Below are 22,217 nucleotides of genomic sequence, written 5' to 3' on the forward strand. Positions count from 1 at the left end.
TAGTATATGTAACATTTGCAGTATAGCTGATACTTGGGAAAAACAACCAAAAAAAAATAGAGAAAAAATGTTTATAGCCATTAAATTTTAATATTTTGACAACTAAAATGACATTTTAGAACAATTTTATTGACATGAAAAAGGAAATGAATATAAAAATAGAAAAGAAATAGATTGGATAGTCTATAAGATTTTATTTATATCTCATATTCATGTGCAGAAAAAAATCTGGTAAATATATTTATTTATATATATTATTTTGTCTATAGTTGGAAAAGTTGTGGAAAATGTATATTTTACTCTGTTTTTTTTCCCCCATAATTCAAAGCTATTCCAATAACATGAAAATGTGCTGCAGTACTTTTCACATATCCTTTAGCAAGATCTATATATTATTGTCTACAGGCAAATGCAATCTGGAATGTATTTGTGTGAATAAATTTCGGTGCTTTCTATAAGTTATTTTATGCTACAAAGGAACAGTGGAGTAATTACAGCAGTTAGAACTTAAGGCCCCAGTGCTTAAAATGACTTATTCTCTGGTCCTTTGTAGAAGTTTTCAGTTTCACAGTTTCAGTGTTTAATTTCAAACCAATTAAGATTCCCTTTTTAAAAAACAAACAAACATTGTGCACAGAAGTGATACGGAACATTTATTATACATGTCAGACAAACTTACTTAAATTTTTTTTTTACTTCTAAAATTGTGATTTCATTTAATCATTTCTTGAAAACAAAGACTAAAGTGCCTTGAAGAAACAGACTGCAAAATGGAAGGGTAATACATAAAAAATGATGTACAAAACCAATGTTTTTCTTATTTTATTTCCAGAGAAAGTAAAAGCTTCACAAGCAGAAGCAAGGTTCTTATTTTTTTTATTAGTTGCACACGACAGTACAATGATCTTGACGTATCATACATTTGAATCAAATGGGGTGTAATTTCTCATTTTTCTGAGTGTAAAGGTTGCAGAATCACTTCCCTTCACATTGCATCTCTTTAAAGAAATAACAGAGAACACACATAAAAAAAAATGAGCCTATCTAGAAATTGGCTGATCCTTCAATTATGGACGCTATTAAAGGAAGAACAGAGCTCAGGGCAAAGAACTCACTAGCCTCTCCTTTCTTTGACTGTTATTTCTGTCTTGCTTTGAGTCCTAAAGTAATAAGAAAAGACAGTAACTTCCAAACTATGTAAAGCACAGGGTTCTTTGTGATTCACAATATGGTAGTGCTCTTAAAAAAAATAAAATAAAAGGGCCTCATGGACAGTGGGGATGAAATCAATACATTGTGTCAACGGATAAAGGCCTAAACTCAAGGCTCTCAACTGAAAAGTACAAGATTCTGTAAATGCTTTAGGAGTTCCTTTTAGTATAGCGTTGCCTAGATATTACAATTGATTTTCTAAAGAGGGCTTTGGAAGCCCCGATTATCTGGAATGTAATTCTTCAGTTTTCTCAAGCTCACAATAAATTTCTTTTTCTCCTCTTTCCACTATAATTCTAACTTTCTGACTTCTGAGTGTACTCTCATTCCCTCCTTAAAAAGGGCTTGACCCACTTTGGCTGAACAAATGATGTGAGAGAACACCCTAATCATCAAGCTGCAACCCATGCTGTGTGGAGCAGACTCCAGATGTTTCACACAGGCCACCCAGGGGAGCAGGGACTGTTCTTTCTCAGGTTAGGTTGTTGCTTTCTTTTCTGTCTCTTTCATTTTTGGAACATTCTGGACAGGTGGAAAATGTGGGGTCATAGGACATACAAAAGAGTATGATTAACTTGGAATGTCTATGTTCAGAGAAACAGAAGAAATAAAATACCTGTATTGTACTCATGAAGTTCTCATGCACCCAAGCTCAATGTATGTATGTATGTAAATATATACATATGTATGTAAATATGTATATTATATAAATATAATATATATATATATTTATATATTCATACATATATATTATATGTCTCCCAAGAGAAGTGCTTTTTGCAGTCTTTACCTAGAAGGCTTTTCAGCTTGGCTGTGTTCCTACCAGGGACTACAGTGCATTCAAAAATTATGACCAGATGCACTTATAAAGATAATATGGATTTCTATTTTGCAAGGCAACTATATAAATTTTTCCCCTTAATTTTACTGACCATAGCAACTTTGCATGAAACATAAAACCTTTTAAACACTCAGCTAACATGTCCATAGTATGTAAGTTATTTAATAGATAAAAAATATTCTAGATAATTACATATTTTTATCCATGTGTGATACACACACACAAACATGTGTTTCACAGCATAATACTAGTAATTTCATTTTGAATCATTGAATTCTCTCAGTAACATACATTAGTACTCACCAATCCAGCTTACACAAAACTGAAATATATTTTCTGCTATCATTTGTAACAATTTCCTTGGTAGATTAATTCCATGACTCCTTCATATTTTTTATGAAACCCTAAAACTTCCAGCTTCCTATCTCTACAGTACCTATCCAAATGCACTACTTGAATACATTTTTCTTTTAGGTGTACTTCCTTCTTCTGAATCAACATGTGTTCCCTTATCTTTGACCATAGTATGTGCATTCAGAATCTTATGCTATCTTATTTTGATCTAACGAAATCAAAAATATTTTCTAAAGGGCTAAAAAGTATTTTTTTTTATTTTATTTAGACAGGGCTAAAGTATATTGGGGAGATGAAATTAAAAACAAAATCTCTGCCCAAGCCTGAAAACCTTTCTACAAGGACAAAAGAGGAAGAAAATTTTACTGAATATCCATCGAATCACACTGTGTTATGCCTCAGAGGCAATGGTTTAAGAGATACACACAACGATTCCTCACCCTTTTCTGTTGCCAAGCAGATGAACTCCAAAATAAAAATGCCCCCAAGAGAGTCAATACCTAGCCTTCAAGTATAAAAACTAGATACCATGACTCCTACATAGATCATCCTAAGTTTATTTCATAATCAAGGTGACGGATCTGCATTAGATAATTGGATTTTTCCAAAATGTAAGCAAATTTATCTTTGTGATGTAATAGGTTTTAAGCAAGACACTGATGAAGTTAGACTCTTACTACCTCCCCTCCCCCCGAAACTGGGAGACAGGAATACTATCTTTCATTCTTTCCTTTTTTTTCTTTTTAAATTTGTTTGAATTAGTTATATATGAAAGTAGAATACAATTTGAAACATACATAAATGGAGTGTAACTTCTCATTCTTTGGTGGTAGTTGGTGTAGAATTACATTGGTCACATAATCATATATGCAAAGAGGGTAATAATGTCAGATTGATTCCATTATCCTTTCTACCCCCAAACACCCTCCCTTCTCTTAACTCCCCTCTGTCCAATCCACAGTATCTCTATTCTTCCTTAGCCCCTCACCTTATTGTGAATTTCCATCTGCAATCACAGAAAACATTAGATCTTTGGTTATTTGGGATTGGCTTATTTTGCTTAGCATGACTTTCTCCAGCTCCATCCATTTACCAGCAAATGTCATAATTTAATTTCTCTTTGTGTCTGAGTAATTACATATATATATATATACATTTTCTTTATCCATTCCTCTGTTGAAGGGCACCAAGGTTAGTTCCAGAGTTTACCTATTGTGAATTGAGCTGCTATAAACATTGATATGGCTGTGTCATTGCATCATGCTGATTTTAAGTACTTTGGGTATAAACCAAGGAGTGGGATAACTGTGTCAAATGGTGGTTCCATTCTGACTTTTCTGAGGAAACTCCATACTGCTTTCTAAAGTGGTTGTACCAATTTGCAGTCCCAGCAACAATGTTTGAATGTATCCTTTTCCCCACATCCTTGCCAACACTTGTTATTGCTTGTAGTCTTGATAATTGCCATTCTGACTGGGGTGAGATGAAATCTTGGAGGAGTTTTGGTTTGCATTTCTCTAACCATTAGAGATGTTGAATATTTTTTCATATGATTTTATTTCTTCTGTGAAGTGTCTGTTCAGTAGCTTAGTCCATTTATTGACTGGGTTATTTGGGGTTTTTTTGGTGTTTAGTTTTTGAGTTCTTTATATATCCTGGAGATTTGCTCTATCTGAGGCGCCTATGGTAAAGCTTTTCCCCCATTTGGTAGGCTCTCAGTTCATGTTCTTGATTGTTTCCTTTGCTGTGAAGAAGCTTTTTAGTTTCATTTCATTCTATCCCATTTATTGATTATTGATTTTACTTCTTGCACTTTAGGAGTCTTGTCAAAAAGGTCAGTTCTTAAAGCTGACATGGTGGAGATTTGGGCTTGCTTTCACTTGTATTAGGCACAGAGTCTCTGATATAATTCTTAAGTCTTTGATCCTTTTGAATTCAGTTTTGTGCATGGTAAGAGACATGCATCTAATTTCATTTTGCTACATATGGATTTCCAGTTTTCCCAGAATCAATTCTTGAAGAGGCTATCATTTCTCTAATGTATGTTTTTGGAACCTTTGTCTAGTATGAGATAACTATTTATGAGGGTTTGTCTCTGTGTCTTCTGTTATGTACCATTGGTCTATATATCAGTTTTGGTGCCAATACCCTGCCTTTGTTGTTACTATGTCTCTGTATTATAATTTAAGTTCTGGTATTATGATGCCCCTGCTTCACTTGTCTTGCTAAGGATTGCTTTGGCATTTCTGGGTCTCTTATTTTTCCAAATAAATTTTATGATTGCTTCTTTTTTAGTTCTATGAAGATTGTCATTGCGATTTTAATAGAAATTGCATTAAATCTGTATTAATCTATTAGTCATATGGCCATTTTGACAATGTTAATTCTGCCTATCCAAGAACATGAGAGATCTTTCCATCTTCTAAGGTCTTCTTCAAATTTCTTTTTTTTAGAGTTCTGTCATTTTCATTGTAGAGATCCTTCACCTCTTTTGTAAGATTGATTCCAAAATATTTTATTTTCTTTGAGGCTATTGTAAATGGGGTACTTTTCCTAATGTTTCTTTCAGTGTATTCATTACTGATGTGTAGAAATACATTTGATTTGGGGTGTTAATTTTAGATCCTGCTACTTTGTTGAATTCATTTATTAGTTTTAGACATTTTTTTGGTGGGATTTTTTTGTATCTTCTAAATATAGATTCATTTTGTTGGCCAATAGGCATAATTTGAGTTCTTCTTTACATATTGGTATTTCTTTAATTTTTGGTTTTCTAATTTTTCTTGCTAGAGTTTCAAGGATGATGTTGAATAAAAGTGGAAAAGAGGGTATCCTTTTCTTATTTCAGTTTTTAGAGGGAATGCCTTCAATTTTTCTCCATTTAGAATGATGTTGCCCTTGGGTTTAGAATATATAGCTTTTATGATATTGAGGTATGCTCCTACTTTCCCTAGTTTCTCTAGTGTTTTTAATATGCTGTATTTTGTCAAATGCTTTTTCTGCATCTATTGAGATGATCATATGATTCTTGTATTTAAATCTATTGATGCGATGAATTAAATTTATTGATTTCCCTATGTTGAACTGACCTTGCATCCCTTGGGTGATTTCCAGTTGATTGTGATGCACTATCCTTTTAATATGTTTTTGTATGTGATTTGCCAGAAGTTTATTGAGAATTTTTATACCTATGTTCAGGAGAGATATTGTTCTGAAGTGTTCTGTCTTTGATGTGTCTTTGTCTAGTCTTAGTATTAGGGTGATACTAGCCTCAGAAAATGAATTTGGAACAGTTCTCTCCTTTTCTATTTCATGGAATAATTTGAGGGCTATTGGTGTTGAATCTTCTTGGAAGGTCTTGTAGAGATCTGCTGAGAATCCATCTGGTCCTGGGCTTTTCTTAGTTGGTAGGCTTTTAATGTTGTCTTCTATTTCATTGCTTGAAATTGACTTGTTTAAATAATGTATGTCCTCCTGATTCAGTGTGGGTAGGTCACGTATCTCTAGAAATTAGTCAATATTTTCAAGATTTTTTTATTTTCATGGAGCATAAATTTTCAAAATAGTTTCTGATTATCTTCTGCTTTCAGTAGTGTTTGTCATGCTATTTCCTTTGTTTACTACAAAGTTTAGTAATTTTAGAGGTTTTGCTCTCTTTTCATTAGCATGACTAAGTGTTTATCAATTTTATTTATTTTTTCAAAGAACCAATATTTTGTTGTGTCAATTTTTGAAATTGTTTGTTTCAATTTCATTGATTTCAGCTGATTTTAATTATTTCCTGTCTTCTGCTTTTGGTATTGATTTGTTCCTTTTTTTCCTAGGGCTTTGAGATGTAATATTAGTCATTTATTCATTGACTATCTATTCTTTTAATGAATGAGCTCAATGCAATAAATTTTCTTCTTAGCACTATCTTCATAGTAACACAGAGATTTTGATATGTTCTATTACTATTCTCATTTACTTCTAAGTACTTTTTAATTTTATTCCTTATTTCTTTTGCTACCCATTTATCATTCATTAGTTTATTATTTAGTCTCCAGGCATGAGAGTAGCCTTTATTTTTTATTCTACCATTGATTTCTCATTTCAATCCATTATGATCTGATAGAATGCAGGGTATTATCTCAATTTGTTTGCATTTGCTAAGAGTTGTATTGTAGCCTAAGTATGACCTATTTTAGAGAAGGATATGTATGCTACTGAGGAAAAAGTATATTTGCTCATTGATGGATAAAATATACTATATATGTCAGTTTAGCCTAATTTTTAAATTGCATTATTTATTTTTATAATTTCTTTGTTGAGTTTTGTTTGGAGGATTTATCCAGTAGTGGTAGAGATGTGTTAAAGTAATTCAGAATTATTGTGTTATGGTCTATTTGACTTTTGAAGTTGAGAAGGATTTGTTTGATGTACATAAATACTGAATTGTTTGGGGCATAAATATTTACAATTGTTATGTCTTATTGATGTATAATTCCTTTAAGCAGAATGAAATATCCTTCTTTGTTCCTTCTGATTAGCTTTGACTTGAAGTCCACTTTATCTGATATGAGGATAGAAACACCTGCTTGTTTACTCAATCCATATGAATGGTATGTTTTTTCCCCTTCCTTTCACCTTTAGTCTATGGATATCGTTGTCTGGTGAGATTGAATCTCTTGAAGACAGGATATTGTTGGGCCTTATTTTTAATCCAATCTGCTAGTCTGTGTCTTATATACACATACATATATACATTATATGCTAGATAATATGTAAGATATATAAAATTATATCAAAATATTAATTAGTAATTAATTATATAGCATATGAATCATATTATATAGCAGTTATTATTATAATGTAATATGTTATATTATAATATATTATGATTATGATTATATAATCATAATAATTTATTGTATTATGTACATTAATTATATTGATATATAAACAAAATATTAATCGTGTTAATATTATATATTAACATTAATAAATATTTCTCAAAAAAGGAAATCCAAATGGCCAATAAATATTTGAAAAAATTTCCAACATTTCCAGAAATCATGGAAATGCAAATCAAAATTACACTGAGATTTCATGTCATCCACTCATAATGGAAATCACTAAGAATACCAATAAAAATTGCAGGCAAGGATGTAGGAAGAAGATACACTTATATATTGTTGATGGGACTACAAATTAGTACAGCCACTTTAGAAAGTAATATGGAATTCTCACAAAACTGGAGATGGAACCACCAAATGACCCAGCTATTCAACTCTTTTTTGTTTATCCAAAAGAACTAAAATTAGTATATTATAGTGATACATGTGTACAAATGTTTATATCAGAACAATCCACTACAGCCAAGTTAAGAAATCAGCCAAGGTGCTCATCAATAGATAAATGGATAAAGAAAATGTGGTATAGACAGACAATGAAGTTCTTATCCATAAAGAAAAATTAAATGATATTTGCTGCTAAGTGGAAGAACTGGAGAACATCGGTACTGAATCAAATAAACCAGACTCAGAAAGTCAAGGTTCAAATGTTTTCTCTTGTATATGGAAGCTACAGGGAAAAAAAATAAGAAATTAATCCTGTGAAAATAGAAGGGAGAGCAATAGAGTGGGGAGGGGCAAATTTTGGGGAGGAGGGAAAGGGAATGGGAAAGAACTAGAAAATAAAGTTGACCAAATTATGCTATGTGCACATATGAATATATCACAATGCCCTCTATATTTGATGTGTAACAATAATGCTGCAATTTTAAAAATAAAAGAAAGAAGACCAATATAGTAGAGAAAATGGATCAGGTGGAAATAGGATGGGGAGACAGGGGAGTAGCACTGATTATTTAAATGGAGAAAACTGTTATATACATTTATAAATAGGTCAAAATTAAACCCATTATTATATATAACTTCAATGAACTAGGTATAAAAATTTCAAAAAAATCTGGAAAAAAGCTGCTTAGGAAAGCATTAAATTTTGGTTTTGGTTTAGGAGTAGTCACAGAAGAGAAAGGATTTTGCTAATATTAGGACTTGAGTTTCAAAAGGTACAGTTGAAAGAGCTCTATAGTAATAGAGCTAATTGTGTGTGTGTGTACACGTGCACACAAGCACGCCAACATGTATGTACGTTTAAATAAACTAATCCTTAGTATATTAAATTTTGCAAATGAAATGATAGAATATCTTTGGTGATTCTGATTATCTTCCTAAAAATGGAGAATGAACAAATCATTAAAAAAATCTTTGCAATATAAATATATTGAGGTTTTAATATAAGAAGTTAGTTCCTTCTATTATTTTCAAGGAAATTTTTTCTTTACTGATTTGTATTTGCCTCTGCAATTGATAATGACTAATAATAAGCATGTAAGTTAACTCCTTTAGAATTCATCTATATTTCTGTTTGGGACAAGTGTAGATAATTTTAAGCCAATCAAGTGATATTTGAGTATTAGAAATTGAAATTATAATATTTTGATGACATGGTACCCCTGAAATGAGTGTGGGCATGACTTTAATTCTTAAATTGAAATGATTGATACAATTTAATAAATTTAATTTTAAGTGATGTCTGAATTAAAAAAATAAAAGCATACACACACACACACACATACACACACACACATGCATACAACAACATGCATGTGCATGAAATGGTGAGAGTTTGGGAATTTAAATCCAAGGAAATTAGATTAAATTTTGATTTTGTAGTGGCTTAGAGGTTTATAACAACTTCATATAAAATCAATAGTTTTGAAATTTACCAAGAGAAAAGACAGCCTTAGGGCCATCCACAGCGGGAAATCACCTAGGAGAAATCAGTAGAGGTAAACCTTACAGAAAAGGTGACAAGTTAGCTTGTTTGTGTTTCAGTTTGTGTCAAATAACTGTAGTGGACAGGATCTTCCAGGAGTATCTGAAAAGCTCATGGATGCATTGTTTGAACTGGAAACCTTATCAACCAAGTTGTTTTAGTTATTTTGCTGCTTTGACTAAAAGACCCACCAGTACAATTGTAGAGGAGGAAAAGTTTATTTGAGGGCTCATGGTTTCAGATGTCTTAGTTCATAGAAGGCTTATTCCTGGGGCTCAAGGTGAGGCATAACATCATGGTGGGAGAGTGTGGCAGAGGGAAGAGACTCACATGAGGGTCAGAGGGCAGACAGAGTGACTCCACTCAACAGATACAAATATATACTTCAAAGCTACGCCCCCAATGCCCCACCTCCTTCAGTTCCCACTCAGATAATTTCATCTGAGGATTAATTCACTGATTGGGTTAAGGCTCTCACAGCCCAATCATTTCTTCTCTGAGCTTTCTTGCATTGTCTCATATATGCTGCGCTTTTGGGGGACACCTCACATCCAAACAATAACCCAAGTGATGTAGTGAGGGGTGCTTTCGTTGTAGGTATGCTTCTTATGAGTCAGGAAGCAAAGGGTTGAGGAAGATGAATTCTTAGGATGTAAGAGAAGAAATATTTCCTCAAAGATAATGCCAGTGTTTGTTTCTCCATAGCATTATTAATATAAAATGGTTTCATTAACCCCCTAAGAGAGAAACTAAATCATTTTGATTTATTTTATTTTTCTTAAAATGTGACAACTGTGTGAATTTAACGTGAGAATCTATTGTCCCAGTATTTAAAATAATAAAACTCACCAAAGACATATTAGTATTTATGGTTCTTTGATGAATTTTACTCTTGTTTTGAAAAAGACAAATGACAAAAAGTTTTTAATTTGAAATGGGATATGTTGGTCACTTGACTAGCTTTCCCGTGAAGGACAAATCTTAGTTTAAAAAAAAAAAGAAAAAGAAAAAAGAAAACTAATGTGTTAAATAGGAACTTCAAAATATTGAAGTATTCTTTTTACCTAAAAAATATTGCACATCATAATAATATTGTAGAAATCTAGCAAGTAACATCATTTTTAACCTTGGAAGATAAAATGCTCTTTCTTTCACATCAGGAAAAAGAAAAGACATTTAATCTCAACACATTTATTCACCATTGTATTTGAGATTGTCTTTGAAATAAGGCAAGGGTAAGAAATAGAAAATGTAAAGATTGCAGAGTAAGAAGTAATAATATTTCTGTTATGAACACATGGCATAATTAGTTACATAGGAAATTATAGAAAACCTACAAAGCAAATATTTGACCTAATAAGTATATTTAGGAAGTTAATAATAATGCAAGTTAAATGCACAAAATTCAAGTGTAATTTTTAATATGAACATAAAGAAATTGGAGTATATATTTTAAAATTTTACATTTATAATAGTGCCAAATAAAAAAAATATGGAATACATTTAAGAAAATAAGTGCATTCTTACCCAAATAAGGAGAAGAATATATCATTTTCATAGATGAAAAGATTGAGTATTATTGAGATGTCTGTCAATTCCATCTCAATTTGAGCTAGAGATTTGAAGCCATTGTGATCATAAACCTGGTAGGTAGATGTTATTTTATTCTCTTTCCCAGAAGTTTATAGAATGATTCTAAAGAATACATCAAAATAGAAAAAACATAAATAAAGGAATTAGAATTATAAGCTCATCAAGACGGTGTGATACTGGTTTAAGAATTGAAAAACTGATCACTATAACAGAATAGAAAACCTAGAAATAGATCCAGATTTATATAATCATTTGATTCTTGATAAAGGTGAAAGAAATTTAATGAGCCATACTACCAAAACTGCTGTACATATTTAATGCATTTCTTCACAGAAATAGAAAAAGCAGTCATGAAATTTGTTTGGAAAAATGGGAGACCCAGAACAGAGGAGGAGGAGGAGGAGAAGGAGGAGGAGGAGGAGGAGGAGAAGAAGAAGAAGAAGAAGAAGAAGAAGAAGAAGAAGAAGAAGAAGAAGAAGAAGAAGACAACAGCAATAACACTACTAGAATTCATATTATTGTACAAAGTTATATTAACAAAAACATCATGTTGCTGATACCAAAACTTGCCAAGGTCTTGGCTTGGCACCAGAATCACGAGCCACCACACACCTTTGTAGGTTCAAACAGCAATTCTTTATTCCCGCTCTCACACCGCCTCCACACAGGTCCAGGGGCAATCTCGTTCTCCGTCTGCCCGCACAATTCACCTACTCCACGAGGCTATCTCCAAATCCCATTTTAATCTCACGAGAACTCAAAGGGAACAAGCAGCAGGAACACCCTAATCCCAGAAATAATCTTCAACCTCCAACTTCCCTAAAACCCATTGTCTTAAACTGGCAATGCCTTAAACTCAAGGAGCCGGTTACTTCCTCAAACGTGATCAGCTCTAAACCCGGATCCGCCTTGGTCCTTGAGCAAGGTCACCTTATTAAAGCATGCATGCAATGTCCCATCAAATGTCCTCTAAGCAGCATGGAGTACGCTCGGCAAGGAAATTTCTATGCGTCATTCCTACTTTACAATGGCCCTCAGCAAAAACTGGCATGAAGACCAATGGGACAGAAAAGAAGACACAGAGAAAAATCCACATAAATACAGTTATCTCATTAGACAAGAATGCCAAAATACATATGTTGGAGAAAAGGCTTTTTTTTTTTAATATTTTATTTTTTGAGAAAAGGCTTTTTTAACAAATGGTGCTGGGAAAACTGGAAATCCATATGTAGTAGAATGAAATTTAACCCCTAACTTTCACTCTGCACAAAACCTAACTTTTTAAAGAGTATCAAAGACTGAGTAATTACACAAGAAACCCTGCATCTGCTAGGAGAAATTGTAGCCCAATACTCCAGCTGTCAGCACAGAAACTGACTTCCTTAACAAGATACTTGAAGCACAGGAAGTAAAATAAAAAATGAATAGATGAAATGGCATCAAATTAAAAAGCTGTGTAGCTTTTTAACGTGAAAAGAGAGTTAACAGAGTGGGAGAAAAATCTTTGCTACCTGCTCCTCAGGGTGTTAATATCCAGGATATAAAAAGAACCCCCAAAATTTAACACCAAAATATCAAATAGCCCAATTGAAAAATAGGCAAAGGAACTGAACAGGCACTTCTAAATGGTCAACAAATATATGAAAAAATTTTCAACATCTCTAGCAATTAGAGAAGTGCAAATCAAAACTATGCTGAGATTTCATCTCACTCTAGTCCAAATGGAAATTATTAATAATACAAGTAACAATAAATTCTGGTAAAGATGTGGAGAAGAAGTACACTCACACATTGTTGGTGGGACTGCAAATTGAGCAACCACTCTGGAAAGCAATATGGAGCTTTCACAAAAACCTAGGAATGGTACAACCATATGAAACAGCTATACCACTCCCCAGTGTATATCCAAAGAATTTAAAATCAGCATACTACAGCCACATTAATGTTATGGAGCCAACCTAGGTGCCTTTCATATATTCACACAATAGGGTATTACCCAGTCATAAAGAAAAATGACTTTGTGGCATTTGCCAGAAAATGGTTGGAACTGGAGACTATCATGCTAAGTGAAAGAAGCCAGTCCCCAAAAGTCAAAGGTTGAATGTTTTCTCTAATATATGGAAGCTAATCCAAAATAAAAGATAAGAGTTAAAAAAAAAGAACAGAATATCAGTGGAGTAGAAAAAGGGGAATGAAAGGAAGAGAGAAAGGATGGAATAGCAAAAAACAGTTGTTATGGTTTGGATGTGAGATATGCTCCATAAGTTCACATGTAGGACCATGCAAGAAGGTTTAAAGGAGAAATGATTGAGTTGTGAGAGTCTTAACCCAATCAGTGAACTCATACCATGATAGAGATTATCTGAGTTGTAACTGAAGTGATGGGGTGTCCAGGAAGAGGTAGGAATTGGGGACATGGCTTTGAGGTAGATATTTGTATCTGGCAAGAGGACACCTCTTTATGTGCTTCTTATCAACATGGAGTCCTTCTCTTCTGCCACATACTCTGCCATGATCTTCGGTCTCACCTTGAGCTCCAAAGAATGGAGCCTGATGTCTATGGGTAGAGACCTCTGAAATTGTGAGTCCCTGAATTAACCTTTTCTCCTCTGCAATTTTGTGGTCAGGCCCTTTAGACACAGAAGCAAAAAGGCTGACTAAAACAACAGTGAAATGAATCTGACCTAAGTCTCCTATGTACAAATATGAGTAGACCACAGATGACCTCACTATTATTTACACACACAAGACACTAATCTAAAAAGAACTTTTAAATAAGTAGTAGAGAGATCAGTAGAGTAGACAAAGGGAACAGGGGGTGAGTATAGGGGAGGGGAAAGGAAATACCAGGAACTAAGTTAGAACAAATTATATTCTATGCTTTTATAATTATGTCAAAATGAATTCTACTGTTACATGAAATTTAAAAGAACCAATAAAATTAGTAAAAAAAAAAAGGAACTCAACTGAGATAGAAGATGATTTTTAACAAATGTTAAAACATGATTTCTATACGGTGAAACATCCAGCTCAACCTTTACATATTTTTTTTCTAAATCGCTAATTCAACTTAAGTACAAAAACCTAAAGCTGTATGCATTCAAACAGAATAAGTTCACAACTTGAAAGTAGGGAATATTTCTCTGAAATTACTCCTCAAGACATTACTTGGAGAAAATGTAGCCCAATACTCCAGCTGTCAGCACAGAAACTGACTTCCTTAAATAGGGAAGCCATGGACTGAGAAAAAGATCTGCAAAACATTTATCTGAAAAAGAACTTGTGTCCAAGTTGTGATTTCTATATTTCAATAAGATAATGACAAAGCAAGATAATTTTAAAAGGTGAAAAAAAGTTTGAGAAGAAGACTTACATAAATTACTAATAACAGGGCTGGGGATATAGCCTAGTTGGTAGAGTGGTTACCTTGCATGCATAAGGCCCTGGGTTCAATCCCCAGCACCACACACACACACACACACACACACACACACACACACACACAAAATTACTAATAATACACACAAAACAATATACATTATTATTAGTAAGAAGAGTGACATAAAAACCATAGTGAAGATCCCACTACATACCTATAAGTATAGCTCAATTAAAAATGACAAAAGTCAAATGTTGGGGAGGATGTGGAACATGAGAAACTCTAATATATCAAAGGTACAAATATACATATTATCATCTCTCCATAAAAAAGTTTTACTTTTAGAAAATGAAGCATGTATCTAGCCTATGATAACAGTATTACTCCTAGATAATTATCCAACAGAAAAAAGTCTATACAAATGATTCTTATAAGAATGTTCACAGATTTTTTTTTTCATAAAAGTCCGAGACTGTAAACAGTCAGGTGCCCATCAATAATACGTACTGTGGCATTTATTTCACCATTAAAATGATCAAATTTCTATAAACAACAAAAGAGATTAAACTTAAAAATGTCTTAGAATGTTAAAGAAATCTTAGTAAAAGTACTTCATGCTTCATGATTTTGTTTAAATAGTTTATATCTAAAACAGGTTGTATATATAATGTTTATCTTGTCATGTATGGTAGGATTTTGCTAAGAGGATATGAAGATACCTGGATTGATAGTTGTGATCTGTTTTTTTTATATAGGTTTGGTTCATACAAGGGCAAATGCCTGACTTTACTGTGACAAAATTATAATTTATGAATTAAAAAGTATGTAAATTTCCCACCAAAGGAAAAGAAATTGACCAAAGGTTAATATTCAACTCAAATTTATAATATAAATTGGGTGGAAACTTTCTTATATCTTCATTTCTCTTATAAAAGTATTAAGATGGATGAAAGGCAATTTATACATGACTGTTATTACCTTTGCATCTGATTGGTGATTTTGCATGTGCTTACTATGAACATCTTTAAAATTTTTCATGTTCTCTTAGAATTTTTATTATTAATTTATGTGGAATTATAGAGAGACTATGAAATCTCTATTTTATACTTAGAATACTAGAGCCAGAAGAGATAATTTTTCTCCTCCAGCTTTATTTAGGCATAAATGCCAAAAAGGAGATTCTGAAAAGTAGACTGAACTGACAAGAATTGGATTCCAATACAGTGTTCTAATTTATTTACTTTCCTTTTCAACTTTCATTTATTTTTTTCTTAACATTCTATGTAAAATATCAGATATCAACCCACATTTTCATTGTCGCTTATTGTAGAAACAATATAATCTCTGTACAATAACCTAATCTTTTTATGCAAAAAATTGCAAATTAGTGTATAAGTAGTTCATTTAACTGTATCATGGCAGTATTTCTAGAAAAATATCACCAAATACATCCAATATTTCATAAGGATACTAATTTCATGGTTATTGTATAAATAGTCCCATGTAGCCTCTTCATTATAAATTCTTTTGTTGTTTGACACACCAGAGCTAATTATGGCACAATTAGTTAATGGATTTTCTGAGTTATAAGAAATAAGAAAAGAGGTGACTAATTTCAATAGCTACACTTTGTTTGATTAATGTAGATAATAAATGACACAGTGTGGGCAAAATTGTTTAGCATTCTTAGTTCCTACTCCATCTAAGTACTAGTTGAAGAGGCCCATGTAACTGGACATGTATATTTATAACTTATTTGTACAACAACTACTGCTTGTCAAGTACCTAGCATATAGTAGAGACTAATTGTTTTATTTAATTAATTAGTCACAGCATATATTTGATACTGGGTTTATATTCAGGTACTATTTAAGGAGAAATGTTTTGATTGCTGTGTAGATATGTATTTCTATAATGTTGATTTTTGTATCTACTTCCTTCAATCATACCCTACCCACCTACGATTATCATCCATTTAAATATTATCAGTGGATAATCCACTGATTAAGTTCTACTTCTCATAATCCAGTCATGTCATATCTGAATCTTTCTGCATTATCTTACACATGACCTTTTGGGAGATAACACATATCTAAACCATTACACATTTATCTTTTTTTTTTTAATGTTTCTTGCTTCCCAATGTTGATATTTGTCATTCAGTGGATAAGATGTGTCTATCAGTTTTATAGAATAGGTTTCATGATAAAAGACTTTCTCCCAGTGATGCAGCCTAACATCATCCTAGGATGACTTTCAGTAATCTTGAACCTCCATCTTCCTGGGTTCAAGATGGCCCTGTGCAAGAAGAGCCTGGATGGGGAAGGCTTAATGGGGGCTTGGCTTTTCTGGGACATGTAAACTAGCAGCTAGTTCCTCATACTGAACCCAGAGACTGTGAAGGCTGCAGATTTCTAGCAGAACTTATATTAGGTACCCCTGACATGTGCATGGGCTGCTGGGGGTCTCCTGCTCATCTTTTCCCCTTTGTAGTCCAGGGTTGATCAGAGAGACGGGATGGTAGATGTTGTATGCTCAGTTCCCTTGGGTATAACACCATTGTGTATCACCATGCTCCTGGATGTCCCTGGCATATTCCCATGAACTCAGATGCACTGCCTCAAACACTCCCATGAAATGTCTTTTGCCTTTTCTTTTCTTTTTCTTTTTTCTTTTCTTTTCTTTCTTTTTTTTTTTTGTGTGTGTAGGGAAATGTGCCAGTCACCTCCAATTAGCCACTTCACTGTTACCCTTTTGATTGTGTTTTACTCCATCAGATTTTAGAGAGCTTAAAAATTCTACAGGTCTCTCCCATCTTCCTTTGTGATAATTCCCTACATTCTGTGCATATTGTTAAATAAACAGGAGGCCGCTGACCTGAGACTGTCTCTTTGCTTGGAATTCCTGTGAAACAAACCCCATCCTAACTAAGAATGCAAACAAAACAAAATATAATATCTTTTTGTACTTGAATCAGCACATTTCAGCCAGTCACAAACAAATGATATTTAAGCAATCACAGATAACCAACTGACCACTCCATGGCCAAATCAGGTAAATGTCTATCACATTACAAATCAGCTACAAGTCAGGCTTTAGTCAGTCAAATGATTGATCTTTGTTGCTTCTGCATTTAACTTATAAATGCTCACTGCTTATGATTCTGGGTGATGTTTTCTGAACTTCTGCTGGTTCTGGATGCTGCTGGATTCATAAACCATTCTTTCATCAAATAAACTCTGTTAAATTTGCCTAAAAACTTTTGCTTTTAAGAGGATGAGACAAAAGAGATAACTCTACAAATAGATTCACATCCCTCCATACATACATGCACGCACCAGTCTTGCTGTGAGAGTATCCAATACTATCTCCGATGTAAAAATGTCACAGTTGAAAAAATAAAAATTAAATAGCTCTCTTTAAGACCACAGCAGGATTGCTAAAGCATATCATTTTCTTATTCTTTGCTATTTATAAAGATTATAATTATTTTGTCCAATCAAAAACAAAGTTGAATAGAGAGAAACATATAAAAAAGTCACTCATAATGACACCTCTCAAACTGGTTATATCATTTTGTATGTGTTCTGTTATTTTTTATATTTATTATGCAAATACAAAATACAACCAATATACTATACTATTTTGCATAAATGGATTATGTAAGCTCTTTCTCTTTCCTTGTTAAAAATCTAAAATCAACATATTTCTGCCTCATTATATGTTCTTGGTTACATATAAAATAGAGAAAGAGACAAATGAAGAACATTCTCTAAATGATCGGTAATCTTAGGGTTTGGGACATGGCTTCTTGTGTATCAGATAATTTTGAACCCCAGGGAAAATTTGGGAATGTTTAGAGAGATGCCAGAGAAGTAGTAGGTAGGGGTATTCAGCTAATTCTCCTGCAATGCACAGAACAATCTCCCCAAACCAAGAGTTAAGAAGTTTAAAATTAATCGTTCCAAGATTGAACATTCCTGTTTTGGAACCATAGGACTGCATAGTAGAAAGAGTTAACCAAGAGGAGAGGCAACACATCATGTACAACTAGATACATAATACAAAATCAAAAGTTATAGAAATAAAAGTATTCTAGAAAAAAGAATAGATAATTTTAGAGTAAGCCTGGTAAGGGGAAAGAGGAGAAATCATAGATAAAGTGACTAGTTTAGAGAACTGAACCAAGGGAAGAAGGAACCCATATGTAAATTTGAGGATGAGGCACTTGAAGAAGAGGCACCCTTGAAGCAAAGCACACCTGGAAAATTCAGGAAATAATCCTGTTTGGTTAGAGTAGAACTAACAGAGATAGAGCAGGAAATACATTTTTAAAAAGGAGGGCAAAGACTAAAATGTGTTGAAAGTTATGGAAGTTGGTAAGAATTAAGTTTTATTGTAAGTGCGATGAGAATCTTTTGTAGAATTCCAAAGGCAGAATGATACCATCATTTAATTAAAACAAACAAACAAAAACACCAGAGACTCTTTTATGGAGAATATACTCAAGAGAAGAAGAAGTGAAAATCAAATACTAATTCAAAAGCTGTTGCATTTGTCCAGTGTTATGGTGTAGATATTAGGTATCCCCTAAAAGTTCATGCGTGATACAACACAGACTCTTAGACGAAATGATTGTGTTATGTTAGGTTTAACCTAACTTGATAGGGATTAGCTTGGTGGTAACTATAAACAGGTAGATAGTGGCAGAACAAAATGGGTCCCTGGGACGTGTTTAGGGGGTTTGTATTTTGTTCTTGCTGAGCAGAGCTCTCTATCTCTGTTTCCTGATCATCACGTCTTGACATGCATTCCTCCACCACACTCTTCCACCACTAAGTTCTGTCTCAGGCCCAGAGAGATAGAGTTGGCAATCTATCAACTGAGACCTCTGAAACTGTGAGCCCCAAATAACTTTTTCTTCTCTAAAATTGTTATTGGCAGGTATTTTGGTCACAGCAGCAAAAAAAAAAAAAAAACTGACTCAAAAATCTAGATTTCAAGTGATGGTGTTTGGGCCTCAATTGGTAACTACAGAAATGTGGTAAAAATGATCAGATCTAAGATTTATTTTGAAGATAAAGCCAGCACAAATTATTGATGATTAATGTGTGATGTGAAAGAGAGGAAGCTAAAGTAGCTTCTAGGTTTGGCAACTGGATAAACTTTTATTGGGCTTGGAAATTAGCAGAGAGAAATGCACTAGGGTCTGTTAAGTACAGACTGGTTTGAGATATCTATTAGTCATCCATATGAAGATATGATGTGCTCAAAAGGGAAGAGGATAGGACTTGATCTATCAATTTAGTAATGAAAAGTGTAGTGATAGCTTTAGAAAAACAAGAGGAGAGAAGAATATAGAAACAATGTCTCAATAAATTAAGCCCTCCTTCTAGAACAATAATAACAAAAAGAAAAAATCATTATCATCCTTTGGATGTAGTAGAAAGTTTTTAGTATATACAACATCCTATAATGCAAAACAAATGGGAAGTTACAAAGTGCAAAGTATAACTTAATGCTGGGTGAAGTATTTTAGTAAGAATTTTCTTCCCTCTACTGAGTATATGCTATCTAACCTCTGCAAAGAATATATTCCAGAGAACATCATTTCCACTCAATTATATTAAAATAGAAAAAAAGGGCAAACAGGGAATTGAAATGCATGCACTTTAGAAAAGGCACATAAAGCAGAACAATTTTTAACTTTAAAAGAGCAATTCTCATCTGTGGCACTAATGTTTATTCAATAATTTCCATTTTTACAACCTGCAAGACTGAGGTCACCTTATTTTAAAAGATTAGGAAGTAAAGGATAATACAGCATCAAGAGACTAAGTATATCTATTGAAACCAGGAGAGGAAGCACTGGGATATGTTAAAAGGACCTTTAAAAGTCATTTCTTTTTTTATGCTATTCTATATTTTTTTTCTTCCAAATGGGATTAATCTTTTATAAGGGTACTTTGGCTCAATCTAAACATCTGACTGATATGTAAAGTAATCCAAAGTTCTTAGGAGGTTCCAGGGGCCATGATTTTTAACTTAGTTCTTTGATTTTTTTTTTCTGACATGTGTAGAGTTACGTGATGCTCTGGCTAACTGTGCAATTTTGCTGTAGTCCACAATGGTTCCTGGTCAACTTAAATTACTTTAAGGTAACACTTTATGAGGAACAGTGACAGAAAATGATGTTTATAAGGTTTTGGGGTCTCTGATAAATAAGGAGTGTAAATGGTCTGGAAAGTTATAATATTATTTTGCTTTATTCTAATAAGGTGAAATGAGGACAACCCATTCTCATTTCTGGATACCCTTGTGATGTCTAGCCCTAGATTCTTAACTCAAAGAAAAATCAGAACTGAATGTTCACTTGCCCCTCGTTATTTTACCCACCTGTCCCCCAAATGCAGACTACATCCCAGTCAGAAGGGAGAAGAGAGAAGTTATAGATGCCTATACTCAGTTTGCATCCCTACAGACTAAATTAATATCTGTAGATAACGTTTTTGAGAATCAAGAATGTAAAACTTTTAGGGTTGTGGTTTGGAAACTTGCACTTTACAGATCCAGAATCCATTTTATTTCTCAGTTTCTATTTTGTGAACTTTTGTCATTAGAAGTATCTGCTTTCCTTATAGGTTGCTGCTGCTAATTTTTTTTTTTTTGCTAATTTTACTATTATTTTTTTATTTTAAAATGAAGTAGGCCGTGCAATTTTATATCATTTTAACATGTTTCTTTTTTATTCCCCTCCAATTATTTTGCTGTGGGTGTAGCAGATGTTGTAAACAAATGCTAGAAAATAAAAGTCTTTGAAAGTAAGCAATAAACTTGGAAGTAAGGTACTAAAATAGAAAGCATGGTTGCTTTTGAGTCTGTCAGATTTGAATCTCATACTTTTCCAAGTAATGATTGTATGACTTTTACAAATAATTTCTTCAAGTCCCAAATTTATCATACTGTTAATAAAACAACTCAATGAACTATATTTTGAAATGCCTTATCACAGTGATTGACACATAATTTTCAAGAAATACACTAACTATATAAATATATCATGTTAAGCTTTTCCATTATATTATTGTATGTTAAATAAGATAGAATATTTGACATACAGTTTTACATATAATTTCAAACTTGTTTCCAGCTGGAAATTGTTATCTATATTAATGATAGTCAACTTTCTATTTTGTGTAAGATGCTTTTCTCTGTAATGCCTCACATCAACCCAACCTCATCTGTAACTGTATCTATAGCTTCAGAGGACACTACCTTTGGAGTTTTAATTGATATTATACCTAAGACAGTTTATACAGAGACACTGATAAGCAGAATGTTTTCTGTTCAATTCTTTTTACTAAGGAAAATCAAAACCAATTCCTTTTAATATGAGAAGGGCAATAGGAAACATTAACCATCATGCTCACACTATGTTAACTATAATAATTTTGGTCACAATATGGCTTTAGGACCTTTGCTTTCTTGGCTTTATAAAAAATATCACACTAGTCTTTTTCATGATATCATCAAATTTACTGGCTCTAGTAATGGCAGTCACATTCAAGAAAGACATACTGTAGAACATGGGAGAAAAATGCACAGAGCTTGAAGTCCTGGATCTTCCAAAAGTGTTCTAAAGCATATCACAACATTACCTCCAAAGTAGACAAGTCATTGTAACTTGAGCCTCTATAAAAGAAGCTCAATGCTCAGTACCTTTCTTCAGATTTCAGAGACAACATTTACTGTATTTGGGTAAACTGCCAAAAACCTATTACATAATACAGAAAAATACAAGTTTTGAGTGGTACTTAGAAAACAACAGCTCCACATCAGGAAATACTACAGTGTAAACTATTCTGGACTTAAGCATTATTAATCAGATTATCTAAAAGTGCTCAAGTATCTCTTTTATTTTTTAGATATCCATGATGAATATTGTTGCTTTATGGAGTCATTGTCATGGCTCAATAGAACTGCAGAGAAGAGCCATGCCATTTGTAGCAGAAAACT

The sequence above is a fragment of the Ictidomys tridecemlineatus genome, chromosome 1 (assembly GCF_052094955.1).
Source record: "Ictidomys tridecemlineatus isolate mIctTri1 chromosome 1, mIctTri1.hap1, whole genome shotgun sequence".
NCBI classification, from domain to species: Eukaryota; Metazoa; Chordata; class Mammalia; order Rodentia; family Sciuridae; genus Ictidomys; species Ictidomys tridecemlineatus.